The following is a 15,947-nucleotide window of genomic DNA, read 5'->3' as shown; positions in this document are numbered from 1 at the left end:
GTGTTTGCATGAGGATGCAAACAGTGGATCTGCTAGGAGGTGCTCCTAGGCAGTTAGAAGCAGTCTTGGGGAATTGAGGAGATGAAGCATCGCTGCCCTCAACCCTTGTCTCGGTGGTCTGCCGCGTTTCCGCTCACCTGCCGCTCCATAGCCAGGTGTAACGTGTTGCTGGGAGGGCAGGAGCTGCATGGGAGGTGGGGTGTGGAAAGGGAAGAGAAACAGACTGGGGAGCAAAAATACCCAATGAAGCCGGGGGAGGGGAGGGGGGAGAACCTCACCAAAAGCCTTTGAAACTGCCCGGGTTGCTGAGGTGGCATATGTTAGTTATGGGTCAAAGTGGAGGGGAGAATCCGGTGGGCCTAATGGGGTCAGCATAGGGTGCGATCCCCTTCCCTGCCTTCTCCCAGCCCAGAGGAGATGAAATACGGGAAACTGGAGCCAATGGCTTAATGCTTGCTGGTTTTTGTCTGCGCTTCCAGCATGATCTTGCCCTGTGCTGGGAGAGGGAATAGGAGGAAGGCAGGCGCTAGGCGCTGCTGCCTGGAGGGGATGAGGATGGGGCAGAGTGTGCCACACATTGGTGATCGACCCTCCAGATTGTATCTGGAAAACATTTTAGATTTTATTTTTTGGTGAGTTTGATCTCAGCTGAGCAGCGACTAACCGAAGTTGAAGGGAACGCAGTGATGCTGGGCAAGGATGGTCCTACAGGGGCCCGCGGGCTTGCGCCAGCCCCACAGAGCCGGGGTCTCACCCAGGTGCTGCGAGGTCCCCAGCTGGACGGCGCTGCTGGATAAAGCACTGTTACAGGGCGGTCGGGAATGTTAATTTGAAATTTCAGGAGGTGCCTCTTTCTCATGCACCAAAAAAAAAAAAAACATTGTCAAATTTTATGGCTGGCTACCAGCCTGGAGCTCCTGTGTCTTCTTCTAAATTTCTGTGGGGGGCAGCAGGGAAAGCACCCCTCGTGGCCGTGCCTTTGGCGGCCGATGGCTTTGCCCATGGCAACAGCTGCTGCTAAAACTTGTTTCCTCCACGTTTCGAAATACAGAAAACTCGTACACAAATGCCAGGTTCAGACACAGTGATGAAACGTCTTCCAGCAGCCCCTAGTTAAAGCACAAATGCTCGTTACTGCAGTAATTGGGACTCGGTAACACTTCGGCTTGGCTCTGGGCTCCTGGGGCGGTGGGGAGAGCACCCCGGGCTCCGGCGCCCTGCTCTGCTCCTTCCCTTGGGCGCGGAGCTGTGTTCCCAGCTGGAAAAGCAGCAGCATCCCTAGCACCTGCGTGCTGGGCTGGGGTTTCGGGGTGCCGGCTGGTTGGAGGGGTCCGGCCCCCCAGCACGCCTCTGCCAGGGCTAGGACCCCCTGAGCTGGGGTGCAGCCGGGTCATGCTGCGGAGCTCACCAGCTGTCTCCTTCAGCAGGAAAACGAGGAGAAATGCCATGAGGCTCCTTTCTGCTGTACAGAAGGGTTGAAAAGATGTTGTGCTGCAGTGATTCAGTGGGGAAAGGATAAATCCCTCACATACACCTACGCACCACCACGAGAAAGAACTCCGTGGGCAGAGAGGGAGCAGAACATGAAATATGAATTTCCTCGAGCTGCTCAGGAGGGATGGCTTTCCAGAGCCCTTCCTCCGGGGGCTTGGTGCTCCCCCTGCCCAGCTGCGCCGGGATGAAGGGCTGCCCCCGGGGTAGACCTGCTCGCCCTACCCCACCGCTTGCACTGCAGCCCTCCCGAAGGGCCAGCCCCCTCCCACATGGGCTGGGGCTGCAGGGCCAGCCCCAGGAGGTGGGCCGAGGTCGGCCACCCGCCTCTCGGTAAGCTGGCAGCTCCAGCAGCCTTATAGCAAGCTTGGGAAGCCCCAACATGGGCTACTGCCACATCCTCTGGGTCCTCAGAGGGTGCCCCAGCCAATGCTCACCGCAACCCCTTCCCCCCCTAGCCAAATCTATGATGCTCCCATCTCCCTGTTGTTTGGGTAAGTCCACAAAAAACACCTCTCTGGTGTGTGTGCGGGGGCTGCTGGGGGTGCTGAAGGGGCTGGCTAGTGCTTCTGCCCATTGAACAAAACCTTCAGCGGTCTTTAAGGTGTGTTCACTCAAGCCGTGCAGCCCTGCGGTGGGCTCTGGTGGGGCAGGGGGCACTGCTGGCTCAGGTGGGTGTCATTTACATTGCAAGGGGTGCTACTGAATCGGGTTTGCTTTCTTAAGTATTTTATGTTCTCAGTAAATTTCAGTCCTGTATCTTCAGAGTGTGTGTGGATGCAGTTGAATTCCCATTACCTGGGGGTTTTTAGACAGCTTCATTCTCAGAGCTATTTAGAAAATTATTTAATCACCTTGGAAAATCCTACATTGCCAAAAAACTCTTGTGTTTACTTATTACTCGGTTGTAAATTGGTGGTGCAAAACATAGCAGTGCTGGGTTGTAAAACTGCACGTAAGCCTCCATTGAAATCCGGTGCCAAAATTTGGAAAGGAAAAAAAAATATAAATTAACTCTTTGCATGCAGTGACATGAATGCAAATGAATTTTTTCATTACAAGGTTGGGCAGGAATTTCCGAGGTTTCTGCAGAGCCGAATAACGCCACGGCTTCAGGGCGGTTCGTCGGTGACACACCGAATTAGGTCGTGATCATATTTACGCATTTTGAAACCTCGTAATGACTCATCCATATGCCATGAAAAGTTTGCGCTTTGCAAATATGTGTGTTTGACTGCTGAAAGGGGGCCGTGGCGACCGCCCCCGGGCTCTCGGGGGGGCAGCTCTCCCTCCTGCTGCCACCCCCAGGGGCAGGACACGGGGGTGCGCCGGGGGGATGCTGTGACCTCCTCCTGCTGGTCCCCAGAAGGGGACTCACATGGACACACAGTCGCTACTCGAGGGGCCCTGAGGTTCAGCATCGCCGTGCCATAAAAAGAAGCGTGAGCTGGTCCCCCCTTAGCACAGAAATGTGGGGGGGCACCTTCTGGTGTCTGTCAAGGACCGGCTGAGGCCGCTCGTCCCCACACCCGGCAGCGCGGTGTACCCGACCCAGTGCGTGTGTGAGGAACCGCCTGATTTTGAAGGGACGCCATCCAGCCTTTTCCCGGCACGCAAAACGAAACTGCCCGGCTGATCCCGGGAGGGGACACGGCCCCGACGTGGCGGCTGCGCGGGGTCCCGCTGGGTGCTTGGCCTGGCACCCACACGGTGCCCTGGGGATCCACCTGGCGCTCGCCCAGGAGCTCCAGCTCGGCTGCCGTGAATAGACGGATCTCGCAGCATCCCTCCGGTATCTCCCCTCCCTGGCTGGCTTCCAGCCTCTCCTGCGTGTGCCTGGTTATTACTGTAGCATCCAGCATGTTTTAGTTCATATTCATCTCTTTTGCACATACCGGCCCACTCACATATTAGATCCGAATCTTTTTTTTTTTTCCCTGTTCAACCCCCCCCCCCCCCCTATTTTTTCCCTGCTTGTTGCTCAACGAAGCGGTGAGACACGACACGCCGCGTGTTGTGATACATCCTGACAGGTCTCGGCGGCACGGCACGGAGCTGCTGTCTCCACTGTGTCCCGGCTGCCTCGCCGGCCGGACCCACCAGCTCTTCGGGAATGCGGAGGAGAGCATCGGGTGCTGTGGATGCTGATGGCACCGAAGGTCTCTTGGCTTTCAATATACCTCTTGCCGAAGCAGGGAGAAAGGCATGGAAACCTGCAGCTGTTTGGTGTGCCCAAAGCCTTGCTGCGGGTGTCTTAGATAAAATTTTGGCTTTTCTTTCTCCTGGGCAGCAGTGGTTAGCTGAAGGTGGCTCCATAGGGCTGGCTGGGCCACGTGGGATTCCCAGCTCTGTGGCTAGCACAGAAAGGTGAAATGCCAGAAACAGCGTCAATACAGAGATTTTGAATGAGTCTGGTGCGTTAAGCATGTGGCCAGTTTTAGCAGGGTACCACTGCACTTCTCAGAAAGATAAAACTTTTTAAAGCTGGACAGGAGCAAGGGTTTGCAGATGGGAGGGAGAGCGGTTGGTATCTTCTTGCCCAGGAGCTGTCGCGAGTGGCTGGGGAAGGCAGTACTGGTGCGTGGCTTTGGCAAGGGCTGGCATCTCGCAGCTGGACTTTTCTCTTTTTTTTTTTTTTTTTGCCTTTTCCCAAATCTCATTTTTCTATTTGCTGACTTTCCTCCTCTAGAGTGACCTACTCAAAAGGCTAAAAAGTACATCTGCTGGCTGGTGGAGTCTGGGTTTGATTTAAATTTGCAGAGGAAAAAAGTTGGGATGATATTCCAAGTGGCCGTTTTACAGTGTGCAGCCATTGCAGATCTCTGATGCAACTGCAGATGTTTTAATTATGAGATGGAGAAGAATTCATGTCAGTGCTTGAAACCAAGTTGAAATCTCATCCTCATGCAAATGGCTTTCTCTTGGTGTCTGAAACCATCTGGGTGCCCACGGAGCAGGGTCCCATCGCGTTTCCCAAAGGCGGTTTGTCTCTTCCCTGAAACAGAGGCCGGCAGGCTTGGGGGCGGTGGGTGCTGGGCGCGTTGCCTTGCTGGCTCCTTGCTTACCTGCGGCCGTTTACTGTCACCCTTCCCTGTACCGGGCAGTGGCTGGATGGTGCTGGGTCTCAGGCTGGGCGCTCGCTGGGGTGGGCTTTGGCCTTTTTCTAGCCATTTCCATGCATTTGAGGCCGGTCAGAGGCTGGATGTGAGCTCCCCGGCTGAGATGGAGCTGCTGAAGCAGGTGGCAAACTGCGCTCGGCACAGGGAGGGGAAAAAAAACCTGCAAACCAAACTGAAAGGCTTTTAATTAAAAGATTAGATCAACGAAGTATTACAACAGGTGGTTAAATCCTGCAGCTAAACAGCCCATGCTTTGTTCTCCGAGTCTGATGCATGAAGAGAAACTTCCTACAGGGCAAACAAGGGATGCTGAATACGTGGCATTAAAAGTTTATTACTGGTAACGCAGCAAAACTGGCACCCGCGCTTCGCAGGCAGAAAGCGGAGACATGTAAATGCACGGCTCAGCCGGCGGGGCCTCTCCGCCGCTGCCAGGCATTGGCATTCCCATGGGATGGAACAGAGACGGCTTTGGTTTGCTGCTGGCTCTGGCTGGGCGAGGAGGTGCCGGCACCCCTGTGCGCCCAGGTGTGTGCTGCTGGCAGGGGACACCGGGTGACACGGGCCTGAGGCCGCTGGCTTTCCTGGTGCCCTGTGCCGGGCACGCAGCGAGGCTGGGCATGGCCGCCCGCTCCCCCCTGCTGTACACGCTCTTCGTTACGTTAGCGTGAAGTATTTCGCTCCTCACGGGCTGTCGTATTTGCAAAGCGCTTTGAAACACGTGTCGGTGGCAGGGCCTTCGGGGCAGCTCTGCTGCCACGTCAGGGGAGCGGTGGGATGTGTTACCTGCTGTGCTCGCCCAGCTCCCCCCCCATGGGGTGCTGCTAAACTATCTACAGAGATGCCGCCTTCTTTGTGTTCGCCTTGATGTTCGGAGCTGATGAGCAGTATCTCAGTCTCCCGACCTTGGACACTTAACCTCATACCCCTAGAGGGAGATGATGACGATGATGAGAAGCTGCGTGTGCCTAACGGTGCGTGCATCCAGTCTTCCAACATCGAATCAGAGAATCGTTTCGGTCCATGTAGGCATCCCCTCTGCAGCTCGTTGCTTTTTAAAGCTCAAAATGAGAAGTCTCCTGGATCACACTGGCCAGCGTGGTCTGCATGACAGGAGACAGCTGGGCCACCAGCATGCTTCCCCTTCATCATGCCAGCAGGCTGGCACCCTCCAGAAGGACCTGTCCAGGCCATGTAGGCTGGCACCCTCCAGAAGGACCTGTCCAGGCCGTGTGCCCTCTCTCTGGAGCTGCTGCAGGTCACCCCCGTGGCTCTGTGCACCGGTACCTGCCGCAGCGAGTGCAGGCAGGGTGAGGGCAGGTGATCCACGGGCTGTTGGCAGCTCCAGGGGATGGAGTCGGTGCGATGGGGACGTGCCCTCGCTGCAGCCGAGCGGTGCAGACAAGCCCGAAGGCATTCCCAGCGCTGCTTGCGAGTCCTCTTCCAGTGGTGCCTGAGCATCAGGACTTAGGGAAATAGTGAATCTCGTGCCTGCTCCCACAACGACAAATGATACCAGGAAAAAGAATTGCTATTCAGAATTGTTAACATTTTCCTTTGAATTAAGGCTGGAGCCTGGGGGGGGAGGGGAACAAAGAATAAGAAAAAAAAAGACACCGAGCATTGAACTGTTTGGTTGCTTTGCTCTACCGTCTGCATTCAACACAATTTGGGGGAATGTCTGCCCTCCCAAAAGACAACCTTGCATCAGACGAAAGCCCAACCCCAACCCCTCTTTAAAAAGCTTCAGAGGGAGGAACTGGGTTAGCTCTGGCTGTGCACCAGGGGAAAAAGCCCAGCAGAACCATCATCTGATGCTTTTAAAGCGTCTCCCGAGCCACCACTCCAGGCGGCAGGTGAGCAGGCTGGTGCCAGTGGAGGGGTGCTGCGCTCCGGCAGGATGGGGACCCGCAGGCACAGCCCCAGCTGGGCGCAGAGCTGCCAGGGCAGCAGCCCCGAGAGGCGGCGACGTGCCGAGGCTGGGTGCCGCCTGCTATTTCTCACAGGATGAGGGAAGCGCTCTCGCCTGACCCGGGGGCTCCTTCCCCCCAGGGAGAGGACAGATGGTCTCCTGGTGAAGGTGTGGGATTGGGAATCGGGAGCTCTGGATGCCTTTCCCGGCTACATCAGAAACTTGCTATGTGGCACCACCTACTTCTGCGCCCACGTTTCCTCCGCCTCCTTCCCTCTCGCTCGCTGCTTTTTTCAGACCTTTCACCTCATTGCTCGAACATTGGGTTTTTTTCTTTCGCACAGTGCTTTTCGCAGACACGAAAGCCTCCCAGCACGCTGTCGCCCGTACCTGGACCACACGCCCACTCCTGCCCAGGCTTCTCCCCCCACGCCTGGCTCTTCCCATCAATCTCTCCCTTCCCCTCGCAGAGCTGCTGCCATTCAACATCTTCTCCTGGTACCGCTTGTGGCCAAAACTTCTCCTTGCTCTGCTTTTGGAGCATCGCTGTGGGTTTTGACGCAGGCGGTGTGCTCGGAGGTGCGGGCGGCACGGATGCTGTGGGCAGTGCTGGCGGTGGGCGCGTGGGGCAGGGCTCAGCCCCACCAGGGGAGCCTGGCGGCAGGAGTGCGGTGGTAGTGGTGGATGTGACTCACAGCAGAGCAGCCTGACTCAGCCCATGGGGCTTTTCTGCTCCGGACTGAACAAAACCTTCAGGGCTGGGTCCTGCTCACCCTCTTGGGCACGTTGGTCCTGAGGCTCCGGGTTTTGCTGTGCTTTGCTGGTTCAGGGTGGTGGTCTCCATCTTTGGCTAGAAGTGTGTGCTTTATGGAGCAGGCATTGCATAGCTAATAAAATCATAGAATCATTTAGGTTGGAAAGATCTTTAGGATCATGAGATTCAACCTTCAACGCAGCCCTGCCAAGCCCACTGCTGAGTCATGTCCCTAAGCACCCTGTCTATGTGTTTTTTGAACCCCTCCAAGGAAGGTGACCCCACCACCTCCCTGGGCAGCCTGTCCCAGAGCTTCACCACCCTTTTGGTGAAGGAATTTTTCCTAGCATCCAACCTAAACCTCCCCGTAATAAGCTTAGGACACAGTTCTTTTTACTCCTCAAAGGTGATGGGTGTGACAGGACACTGTGCCTCCCCTTCCCAAGGGCTCCCTGCAAAGGCTTTGCTCCCCGTGCTCCATCCAGGCTGTGGCTGTCAATGTCATTGGATTTTTAAGTAACTAATCGCAACATTTAAGTTATTTTTTTCTGCCTCAAAAGGATGAGACACCCACTCAAAAGCCAAAATATCCACCAGATTCCTAAAGCTGGGCCCAGGTGGGGCTGCCCATCATGAGTTGCTGCTCCTGGTCACCCAAGGGATGGATCAAGGTGATGAGCCCTGGTCAGTGGTGCCAAAACGTCAGTGGTGTCTGGCACTTCAGCAGCATCCTTCATGGCTGCTGGTAACCCCAGAGCACCAGGGACGGGCTGAGGCTGCGTTGGAGGCACAGACGGTGTTTCACAGCTGTTCCCACTAGGGACAAGTCTCAGGCTCAATCCTGCTCCAAGCTGTGTTTGTGCAGCTTGTGCCCTCGGGGACCTGTGTCCGAGCAGCCCAGTCCCTTGAGGTCCCACTCGGTTGGTTTCTACCTTGGGCACATGCAGCAGTGACTCCACAGCTTCAGATCCCAATGGAAGCATCTCCTCAGCAGTCTGCACATCGCTCAGCTGCGGCACACCCAGTTCATGCCATGTTTTCCAGCGGTGAGGTGTGGGGATGCAATAGATGCCGTAGCCCTGGTCTTGAGCAAGGCTCTTGGTGGGGCCCTACCTGACGGTCTCATGAACAAACTGGGAGGATCCTCCTGCATGGAAGTGCCCGGTGGGGCTGACCGCGCCAGAGATCCACATCCAAGCAGGAGTGTGCCCAAAGAGGAGACCGGAGGCATTCCCTGGGACCACTGATCCTTCCTCCAAAACACAGGTGTAAGGAAGACTGGCTCAGCGAGTCTGTAGAGGAAAGCTGGGGATGCGGGAGAGGAGTGATGCCAGCAGGATAGGGGGATGCCAGTGCGTAAACCTTGGATGCGCAGCTCCAAGCTTTAGTTTTTGAGGAGGGATCCGAAGGTGGGCTGAGCCCCGCGGTGCTGAGCGTGGGCTGGGTCTGAGGCTGGCCACGTACCGCAGAAGAGCACGCAGAGCAGAGCGTGTGAACTCGCGGCAGAGCAAAAGGTGAACCACAGGACTTGTTGAAAATATCTCTACTTTTCATAACTCAATAACTCGTCTCGCATGTAAATTAGGTGTCTGGTGTGTTCCCGCCACCATCAGCAGGATTTTTATCTGCCTGCGAGAAAGGGAGCTGGGGAAGAACCTTGTGTTACTGAATAATCCTGCGAGAGAGGAGAATGTAAGAAGTAATTAAATTAAATCTTATTTAATACTTGGCTCAGGGTTAGGACGGTAATAAAAGAAGAGAAACTGTTTCCTTGTAATACAGTAGAGCATTAATTAAAAAAAAAAACCAAAGAGCCCCAAAACTGTTGCGATGCCAAGTTGCATTAACATCCAGCTATTGTGCTTTGCCTCTGCTGAAACAGTCCTTTAAAATACACAGCTATAAAATAAAATATATATTAAAATATATATATAAACATATTTTATATAAAATTTTATAAATAAAAGCAGCGATCAGCGCTGAGGGGTGGCAAATGGCAGGGAAAGCAGAGATGCTTGATGGTACAGGGGCAGGAGGCAGGGTTCCTCCAGGAACTTCGTTCTCCAGAGCAAAACAGAAACCCACGGCTCTTCCAACCTCTTCTGCAGCCGCCGCAGCCCCCCGAGGCTGTGCTCCCCCCCGGTGAGGGGCTATTCCTTCCCCTGCTCCCCCGAAGAGGTGGCCAGGCGAGGGGACCAAGGGAAAGGTACTTCATCCCTAAACTTGTAATCTTTTAATCTGAAAATTAAGGGTTCTGAAAGGTCTTTTGACTTTCTCAAAGCTGGTTGTTATGCAACTGGTATAAAAATACTTAATTTTGATATTTTCAGCAAAATGGTTTTAGTTTGCTACGTTAATCTATGAACGTATCACACATTTAAGGGAAAATCTTTGGTTCTTCGTCTTGGGATCTTCTCAATGAAACCAAAATGTGCCTTTGAAATATTCCGGATTCATTAAATCTGATTTATTTTAAATTTTTTTTTCCCCCATGGAGATCTGCTGGTTCAGAACGATTTCAGCAAATTTGTGTGATGACACTCTGCTAAAGAATTTAGGCTCTAGCAGAAGTCATGTGAAGATGACGTTCAGGAAACCCAGTAAGTGATAGCGGTATGAAGCTCATCAGATTTCAGGATTCTTACGAAATGTCATGAAGGAAAATAACTTATACCTGCTGAATTAGAATGGACCCAAATATTCTCAGTTTTCCATACATTGGAATTTTGGAAAAATCTAATTTTTTCAGAATTTTGAGGAAAATTTGTTTGGGTGTCTCAAAAGTTTGTTATTGCATGGGGATGTTTTGCCATCCCAGCTTTTCGTGTCACACTTGCGAAGGCAGCGCGTTATGTGCTATACAATCACTGACACATCGTAACCTGACATAAAAGCTTTGACAATTTCTATTTTTTTTTTTTTTTTTTTAATTAAAAGCAGTTTGGGCTTGATACTGATTAACCTTCCTTGCCTCTAGAGCAAAGTGGCTCTCATTGCTGTTGTAACAAAACGGTTTGACAGCTTCGCTAGGGCACAGGCAGGAGCCACTTTGATCTGGAACAAAGTTAAAAATGTCTCAACTAGTACCAGATAACAGCTGCTCTTTGTGATTGTAATGGAAAATAAAATGAGAATATTTCAACTATTATTCTTGTCATAATATGACATGATACAATAACTACTTCTGCCATGTAATTTAAAAGGTAAAAATAATATTAGAAGGAAACTCCATAAAATAAGAATGATTTTTTTTTTTTTTAATGGTGAATCCCTAATTTCTGAAGTGGCAGTTTTCATTAACAGGTGTGTTTCAACATCAACTGAATCCTGTTGCCTTTGTGATGGAAAATCCGTCATTTGAGCAAAAATTCGGGAACGGCTCTTGTTAGCTGGGGGTCCTCGGCGGGCAGCCACCTGGGATGCAGGGATGCTCGCGCAGGTGTGCCCTGCGTCGGGGGACAAGCCCAGAGTTCTGCTCTGCTGGGACAAGGAGGGGGATGCTGACGGCCATGAACGTGGGGAAGCTGCAGGATTTCTTCCCGAGAGAGATTTATTGGGTTGGGCTTTTTCCGAAACTGCGTGCAAACAGCCTTTGCAGTCTTACTTGATGGCTTTGACCAACGTCTCTCCACGCTCAAGAGCTTTGGTCCGGGAGGGCAGGTCTCCTTACCCTGCCAGAGCGGGGCTCTCACTTTCCTCACTCCAAAATCGCAGAGGCCAAGTGGCCGCGGCAGCGCGTGGCCATGACCTCCCGGATTTGGGGAAGGAGCCAAGCAGCGCAGCGGCTCCAGCCAGCCGGGGGGGTTTGCTGGAACCAACCTCGGGAGGTTTCTGGCCAGCCTTAGTCTTGGGTGCTCTGGTGAGGAGCAGCAAATAAGCCCTTAATTGTTTTGTGTATGTAAATTGTCTCCCGAAACGGTCTTTTGGTGACCCTGATGGGTTTCTGCACACTGCGGGTAGCCAGGCACTGGCCTGCGGGGGGCTGGGAGGTGGGAGATGGACAGAGCCCTTTCTCCATTGCTCCCCTCGCTGTACTAGGGGACCCTGCTCCCTTCCCCGCTGGAGGATGAGCCCCCCTGCCCCGCAGCTGCCCCTGCCCCATGCGCTGGCCTGGGGGACCTCAGCGCCACCGCTGCCTTCTGCTTTTCTGTGCCCTCCCCTGCTCTGCTCTTCTCTTTGCTTCTCTCACTTCTCTTGCTTCTTTTCTTTTTGCTTCTTTTCTCCTTTTCCTTCTTTTCTCTTTTTTCCCTCTTTCCTCTTTTCTTTTTTCTTTTTTCTCCCTTTTCCCTTTGTCCCTTTTTCCCTTTTTTTCCCTTTTCCTTCTTTTACCTTTTTCCTTCTTTTAAGTTTTTTCCTTTTCCCTCCTTTGCCTCCTTTCCCTCCTTTGCCTCCTTCGTCTCCTTTTCCTCCCCCTGCTTTGAAGCTCACATCTGGGCAATGCCGGGGGTGAGGCTACCAGCAGGGTGGGTAACTTTGGACATACATGCTTTACATAACAGTGCCGAGCCCAGAGCTTTTTGGACAGGCCACCAGCTTCGTGTGATGGAAATCCGGGGAAAATAATCAGCAAATAGGTAACTCTGACACACAGCCTCTGCTCATGGCTAGTTAGTTACTCCTTGTTGGTGAGCTTCATCCCTTAAGGATGATGTGCAACCCCTTCAAGCACTCCTATATCACCATCCTCAAAAATGATAATCAATAAGATGTTTGACCTGTGACCTCCTCATGTAATTTTTTTTTCTTTTTTTCCTTTCCACCCCCCCTTTTTTTCTTATTTCTTTTTTCTTCCTTTCCTTTTTCTCCTTCTTTTTTTTTCTTTTTTTTTTCTTTTCATGTGTGCGCTTGGCTGGCACGCCTTCCCGACCTCGCTGGAAGCCTGGCGTGCTGCTGGGAGTCGACACGAGCGGGGAGGAACCGCGAGCAGGCTGTTTTCTTCCTGAAGCGAGTGGGCGCAGGCAGCGGGCGATGCTGCACCCCCGCTTGTCACAGCTCCTTGCTTTCTGCTGGAGTGAGGGGGAAGACGTGCAGACATGGCAAAATCCAGATCGCTCCGAACCGCTGTTTCTCCCCCAAAACCTAAAGCCATCCCAACCCATCACGCTGCTCGGGGTAGTGATTAATGAGTGTACATATTCCCAAAGAGAAAAGCGGAGCAGGAGCAGTGACAGCCTGGGTGCCTTTGTGGAGCCCGTTCAGCACAGCCGGGGACCCCTGGGATCCCCACCACAGAGCCGGGGCTGTGCCCAGGGCCAGGGATGCTGGATAATGCCCCCCACTTCCCAAAGCTGTTCTGCTGAATGCAAAGGTTTGGTGGTGTTTTTCTACAAAGCCTAAATACCGAGTTGCAGTGGCGGTGAGAGTATTTTACCAGGGTTTAGGATAAAAAGCGAGTCAGGGGAGTGATCCCACAGAGACATGTGTGTTTATTCACCCTACTCAGGAGCGCAGATGTTGGTGGTGTACAGCTTTAACACAGCATCTGAAATCATGCCGTTTGTCTAGATATTGCTGTTAACATCTACCCATAACAACAGTTTCGTCATTTCTACACAAATCAACTTCAACAGAGACAAGGCAGAGGAGACCCTGTGGGAAAGGCTGCCTGGCTCGTGGGCCAGCTGCTCCGCCGGGGCCGAGCCCTACATCCCAAATCCATCCTCCTTTCCTGTGGAGAGCCGTAGCATGGTTTGTGTTGGAAGGGACCTCACAGACCACCTAGTTCCAACCCCCTGCCCTGGGCAGGGCCACCTGCCACCAGAGCAGGCTGCTCCCAGCCCCGTCCCACCTTGACAGCCCCCAGGGCCGGGGCTGCTTGGGGCTGTTTGGGGCAGCCTGCCCCAGCGCCTCTGTTCCGAGGGTCGGGGGCTCTGTGGTTTGGCCCCCTACAGGGACACAGTGGGGATCCTCACCTCTGTATTTTTGACAGGGGTAAGGATGTCATGCCGACAACCGGACCGTGAGGAGGAAGGAGGAAGGAGTGGGATGCTCCAACTCTTCCCCGCGGCAGTGACAGTTCTTTGCTGGGGCTGCGTCCTACCACACACCGCACCTGGGGCTGGCAGACACCACGTCCCTGTAAGGTGATGGTAACTTCCAGGAGTGCAGGAAACACGTCAAAGAGCTTCTGTCAAGACTGACTTGATAATGATGAATTAATTTTGTCAAACTTTTCCAATGAGCGGGTTCCTCAGTGGCATCTCAGAGAATCCCCCCTCTCCTCTTTGCTCACATTGCACCAACGCTAATTTCACCCAACGTGCCCTTTGGAGCCTGGCACAGCTTGATACTGACTTTGACTATTCCAGAAGCCATTGGTTTCCATTGTTGCAACACATCTCACCCCCCAATTTTCTGCCATCAGGACCCTGTTTACCTCCTGCTTTGTATAAGAACGAGGTGTCCAGTGCAGCCTCCAGCACCAGGAGTCGACTGATACGGTATTTTTCAACAGGCGTGTTTCTACAGGTAGCAGCTAAGCCGTTTGTTAGCCATTACATCCGTGTGTCATCCTGTATTTTATTCCTTTTTTTCCCCCACCTTCTTTCCCCAGTCCCTCAGTTTTCCTTAAGCTCCTTAGCAAGGGCTCTGGACGCTATGTGGAGCCCCTCTCTGACAGCAGGAATACTGAGCACAGCCAGGGTTTCTCCCCACAATATCAGGCGTGCTTCGTGGATTAGAGGGCAGAGTCCTCACCAGGCGACGCCGGTGTAAAGCCTCCCTCAATGTGCTGCGACAGGGGCAGGCGATCCCAGCACCCAGCCTGCTCACAGCGCTGCCTGTCTTGTGATGCTCAGGTTTATTTTTGGAGCGCTTGGAGTCTCGAATGTGTTAGGCTCTGAGATGCCATTTTGCTTTCTCCCAAAATAAATTTGCAGTCTTTGTGGTTGAGGGCAAAAAAACACCAAGTTTATATTTTTCTTTCCACCATTAGATAGGAGAACCATCCTTTTAAGCTCTTCTTTGTATGTATTTCAAAGGAGAAAGACAAGGCACGAGGCCCCTTTTGCTCTGCAGATCCTCCTGGATTCCCCTTCGCTATACCCACACCACCCTTTTGTTGCTTGGTGAATGAAACCAAATACATTCATGTTTTTGTATGTTTGTTGTTCTTTTGTTGTTGTTGTTTTCCTACCCCCATTTAGCTACCCAGCTGAAATCAAGTTGGTGGTGTTGGCACAGCTGGTCCTTGCTCTCCAGGGGCTTTGCTGATTGCATTTTCTCCAGGCAGGGTGGGATGCAGCCTGTCCCTCCCTGGGCTCCCACTTCAGGGTCTTTGCTAAAATTCCTCTTTGGAAAAGAAAGCAAAAAGCATATTTAGGCAGTGGCTACCTTTCAGTCTCTTTTCTTCTTGCTATGTTGAGGACTTTCCTTGGGAGGGATGGAGAAAGGAGGATGCAAGAGGATGGATGCTCTCACGCTGCCTAGGGCTTTGGAGAGATGGAAGCCTTCCTCCCTGTGGCCGGCACTTGTCAGCAGAAGGTAAAGGGGGATGAGACCAGCTTTTGCTCTGCTGCTTCTGTGAGCTTTGCGCGTTGTCAGCGCGTCCCGTGCGAGGCTGATCTCGTGTCAGCAGCCCACCAGCAGTCCTGCGATACCGATTCAGGCTCTGCTCATGGCAGAGGGTACCCGACAGGCAGTTCTGCTGACAGAGCTAAAAAAGCTTCCTCCTCCCATGGGGGCACAGCTGGGTCGTGCCTTACACCTATAGGGGACGTTATGGGTTTCCTCGCTGTTGTAGCTAGGTGGAAAGTGAGAAGATACGTGGCACTTAGGGATGTGGTTTAGTGGTGCACTTGGCAGTGGCAGGTTTACGATGGGACTTTTCCAACTGCAATGATTCTGTGACTTTAAGGTAAATAAGATGTAGCATTCAGATATTAATGAAGAGGTGGGCTACTGCCCCGTAAGGTGTAAGCTGCTGCTGGGGTTTAATCTAAAGGAGTGACTCTCGGGTATGGCTATGATTGAGATTGAGGTGTTTAATTTAGGAGTTACTAAATTAATCAGGTTTCCTGTAATCAGGTTTGCTAGTGTTGGTGCAAAAGCCATCCTGGCTGCCTTTGTTTAGAAATGGGATTAAGCGATGTTCATTAAACGGGCTAGGACCACTTTCAGAGTGAAATTAGCCATTCTCAATTTAGCCAAATAAATGGTCAAGAAAGAGTTTGGACCAGTTTAAGACTCGGTGGCCAGAGGGAGGCCGAGAGCGGGTGGCGGAGGGGTAACTGTAACCCCCATTACCGGGTGTCTGGGGCTGCCTCCGGCTCTGGAGCGATGCCCTGGCTCTCATGGCATGGCGCATCCCCACAACTGTATTTCCGCTCCTCCAAACGGATTTTATGCCCGCCGCGAGCGCTGCCAGCCATGCCCGAGCTTACGAGAATCTACGCTGTTTTTTGCAGGCTGTACCGACGCCGTCTCTCACTGCTCAGCTTTCCCCTGTGCCATAGCGAGTGGGAACAAACGCTCCCCGCTCAGACATGGCCGAGGCGCTGGAGCGGGAGGTGGGGAGGGATCGTGGTGCGAGCAGCTGGGTGCCAAGGACTGCACGGCAGTGCAGAGGCCAGCCTGAAAAGAGGTGTTCAGAGACCACAGACGTGTGAGCCTCCACCAAAGAGAAACAAATGTCTTGTCTAACCCCAAGAGGCTCAGCCCCAAACCCCAACAA

Source organism: Falco biarmicus, chromosome 8 (assembly GCF_023638135.1).
Source record: "Falco biarmicus isolate bFalBia1 chromosome 8, bFalBia1.pri, whole genome shotgun sequence".
NCBI classification, from domain to species: Eukaryota; Metazoa; Chordata; class Aves; order Falconiformes; family Falconidae; genus Falco; species Falco biarmicus.
Note: the sequence above shows the minus strand (reverse complement) of the source record.